Source organism: Pithys albifrons, chromosome 3 (assembly GCF_047495875.1).
Source record: "Pithys albifrons albifrons isolate INPA30051 chromosome 3, PitAlb_v1, whole genome shotgun sequence".
Lineage (NCBI taxonomy): Eukaryota > Metazoa > Chordata > Aves > Passeriformes > Thamnophilidae > Pithys > Pithys albifrons.
The window spans coordinates 80,424,551-80,429,039 of record NC_092460.1 but is presented as its reverse complement, the minus strand read 5'-3'; positions in this window follow the sequence as shown (position 1 = coordinate 80,429,039).

Sequence of the window (4,489 nt, the reverse complement as noted above, 5' to 3'; positions counted from 1 at the left end):
TAATGCATTACACTTCTGTTTTCCTACATGTAACAAACACTACAAACCCTTCAAAAGACTCTCTTGAAGCTTAATGAAAAATGTTAAAGGATTCTTGGAAAACCTAAGATACACAAACTTCCTGAGGTTATATCGTGTTGGAATGCAAAATGCACTTTGAGTGAATCCAGAACTCTGTAGTTTGTGCTTCAGTGCTTAGTCTCCCTTTTAACATTAATGCATTGAAGTCAGGATTTATGGATGAAGGGTGTGTGGGGAACACCACAACAGTACCATGTGGGGCCTTTCCTTCCCTGTATACATTTCTTGCTGAAGCAGCAGGTGGTTCAGGAGACTGGTGAGTAGCGACACACCTGTGGAAAGACTGCCTGAACTCCTGTTGAAATCCAAGGCCATAGTGAACTAACACTGGTGCCGGCGATGTTTTCAATTATTATTAAGATCTATCAGTCAATGATGAATATTTGGCCACAGTGAGAATCCAAATTCTGAAAGTCTATCAAGAATAAGGGCAGTGTTGCATAACGTCCTTTTACTTGCAGTCCTTGTTTCATCTCACCTATGAGGGAAGAATGTGGCAAAGTCCTAAATCAGAGCTACTTCAGCTTCTCAAGTACTCATCCTTAGTCTTTTATGAAGAGTAATATAGCCTTCAAGGGGCAAAACTGCCTAGGTCTGTTGAAGTAAAATTCTGGATGTCATTTTTCTAGTAGCCTGTTCTGTTCCAAGTTGGTTATTCATTTGCAAATGAAAGTATTAATTAAAAAGCTACATCCACACATTCAGTAGCTTCTTTTGGGTTTCTTTTGTATTCAAAATGTCCACATCATTCTTTTTCACTCCATCTGTTTCTGTCCCTCTTTCTCATATACATAAACTCACTTTGATCAAATATGATTTTATTGTCTTCAGGCATTAAGTTTCACACATTGCCAGCTAGAAAAATAATATATAATCACTGTACAGTAGTAGTGTGTGTTTCCCAGAGGAAAGAAAATGTTTCATGATGAGATGAGAAATATGAAAGAGAACATGCATAATAGAACAACACAGACATGGTCATTATAATTACTAACTTTAATTTTCCAGAGAAGTCTACTTTTTCACAGTGATGGATAAAGATTAAAAGGGGATGACTTACAATGCTTTTATTGAGCCAGGGAATTTTTAAATCAGTGATCTGATTCTATGTGCAAAAGGCAATTAGAACATCTTCCTCCTGTTCCACAAACGAGGCAGACAGTGCAAGAAAAGACAGTGTATGAGTCCTATTACCAGCTACAATTTGCTTGTTTTCTGAAGGAGAATTAATTTTAGTTTGTGAATATCACAGAACTAAGTCATATAGGGCTGTCATCTGTTTTGGAAGACAGATATGTAATAAATACATTAAATATAAATATTTTCTTCCCCTTTCTATTCCACATTCCAGAGATTTCTCAGACTTGTATGCCAGATCCTCCCACAAATACCTCACACAGACCCTTACCAGGTCTCAGCCATACCAGGGATGTCAAACACTGGCTGACTTTAGGCTTATCTAATAACCTGTGATTCATCTGGAGTTTCCCCTCCTCCAGAGGCCACAAACATTTATAATCTACTTGTAAATTTCAAATAATCCCTGGATTGTCAGACATTCATCTTAATAGAGATAGTTTAGTAACTTCTTCATAGTCAAGCAATAACAAGGTAGAATTCAAAATGTTTAAATCATATCTTCCTTTATAAGTAATATACATACAAATTCACTATAGAGTGTTTCTTGATTGGCTATAAAGGATATCTTTACTTATCCTACATGTAATCTTGCTCTAACCAATATTAAGGTTATTGTTTCAGAATAACTTTCTAGAATAAGGAGTATACAAGACTTTCTCCAAGGATGTATTTTGAACTGCAGACCTTTGCCTCTCTTAACCCAACAGTGTCTACTTTATCCAGTATTATTCAGCACTACTCGGCCTATTATAGGGCCAGATTATGCTTTGCTTGTTAATTCTTTTTTTATAACTTTTAAGTCACCTGGAACTGGGACTACATCTTAACTCTAATCTTCATGTACGTTTCTCTGTTCAGAGAAAACTGCCCATTTGTATGTATAAATCAAATAATTAGTGCAAAATTCACACTGGAAAAACTGAGTATGTACAGGAGTGAAAATAAGCTTATTAATACAGACATAAGACCACTAATGCATTTAAGCTCTTTATACCCTCCTGAGTTCTGAATAAGAATAATTCTTATTTGGCAAGCAAGAAAAGTGAGACATGACTTAGATATGGACTGCATATAGTAGGGACATTTATTTGGAATTTATCATATTTCCAGCCTTAGACTCTTTGCCTGTACAGCCTTAGGACCTGTGAGAAAGGTAATAGATTTCCAAATCTATTTCCCTTACGATAACACGGGGGGTCCACAGGCAGCCTTCATTATTGCCTCCAAAAAAGCCCATTGTAGGCAGCCTACAGTGTACACTGACTATGAAATATGAAAAGAACAAGCTCTGATATAGACCCACACGGAGAACAACACTGGCGCACAGCCTGGACTGTATTATCTTGGAGTACCATACATTGTAGGACCAATCGTAAAACACATAGTCCTTCTGGACAGCCTCCACCCTCCGGCTCAGCAGCATCCCCTTTCTAAATTTCAAAATTTGCACCAATTCACAGCAGATTGTGACTCTAACCTTAATTTTTGGTCACACAGCCAAGATATCTGGGGCAGTACAGTAATTCCGGCCATTGGCATAACACACACCCTAGATTTGCTCACAAAAATGGGATGCGGGTTAGCCAAGGAGGCAAATGCAACTAGCACAGCGCTGGAAGAACTGCTGCTAGACACTCAAGAAATTAAGAAAACCATGCTGCAGAATAGAGCTGCAATTGATTTTCTATTACTGGTTAATGGGCATGGTTGCAGTTTGTTTGATGGGCTGTGTTCTCTAAATTTTTCAGACCTTTCCCAATCTATTAACTCACACATTACTGAAATTTGTTCCCTCATCCAATAAATCCTCAAATCAGACGAAGGCGGTTGGAACAATATGTTTAGCTGGCTTTCCTTCAAAGGACTTTCCCTGTCCCTGAAAAGATTCCTAATGTTTCTACTATTAGGTTATTACAGCACTTTCTCTATCATATCTTTCTCTAACATTTTCTTTTTATCTAATGCAGTGCATTTAATAAACATCTAAGAAGAGCTGATAGCCATAGAGGAACAGGAAATGAGAAAGGTGCTGTACAAATCTGCTCATAAAGCTCAGACAGCTGATAAAAAGACCTCCTGTAATGATCATAGCACTTTAAACTGACCCTATAAAAAATTACCTGTTGTGTTTTTGAGAGTAAATCCAAACCCTTAGAAAAACATCATTTTTATATAATATTGGAAGTATAACTTCAAAAACATTATTTAAAAATCTATGAGGTTAGGGGGGATCACATTAAAAGAAGCACATGTGAAGGCTGGTGCACAAGATCAGAATGCAAACTGGAAACCAAATACAAAGAAGGGACTATGGGTGCTTTCAGCATTTTCTGACTTGTATTTTTTGAGCATGCCTCATTTGTACAGCAAGTCATATAAAACTCCAGTTCTGCTTAATACTTTCTCTTGCATAAACTTTCCATTGTTGACATCAGATCAGCTGTGATGTCAGTTCTCTTTCTTTTTAGGACTATACGTATTCTGTCTGGCAATGCAAACTTAGCACCTGAACTATATTTGAATTTGAGTGAAGTTACCTTGGTTTGAATAAACATTATTTCATTTTCTTTCTTTTTGTATAGCTATTAGAATTAATATCCTTTATGCTGCTGACTCAGCTACAGAAGTCATGCCTAAAGCAACAACTAAGACCAACAAGGAAAACACAAATTAATTTAAATATTAAACTAATTTCTTACATAATACCTTTGTAAGTGCTTATAATTTGCATTACTGCAATATCACCTTTCATTACTAAGCACAAAAAGAGTGAAAACTCTTCATCAGAAAAATTTAGGCTCCTAAATCCCACAAGCAAGGGGAAAAGTTTAGCAGATAGCTCATGGAAGTACACATCTAGAGACTACAGTAAACTCTCATTAAAATAACATGATATTATTGAAAATCAAGGTTTAGATTTCTGTTTTTAAAAAAAGGCTTTTAATATATTTCCAGAAAAATAAGCGGTAGCCTTTTGACTTGTGGGTTCATGACTCTCAGATTTTGTGTCTGGCAGCTCAATTTGTGCACCAATGAATACTTCCATTTTTTATGCAAAAACCCACTGGACCAGCAGTGGTGGGGTTATTAAGATCCTCTTCTCTTGCACAGGTAACCCGGAACCTAGACCTATGATTGTGTGATAAATCAGGTGGAGGAAAAGTATGATTTTGTGCTGCTATGACACCATTCCCTGTACTCATGGTAATATTAGATATAAGATGGCTACTCTCCTTCTAGCTGTAGGTTAGATGGTCAGCACATACTT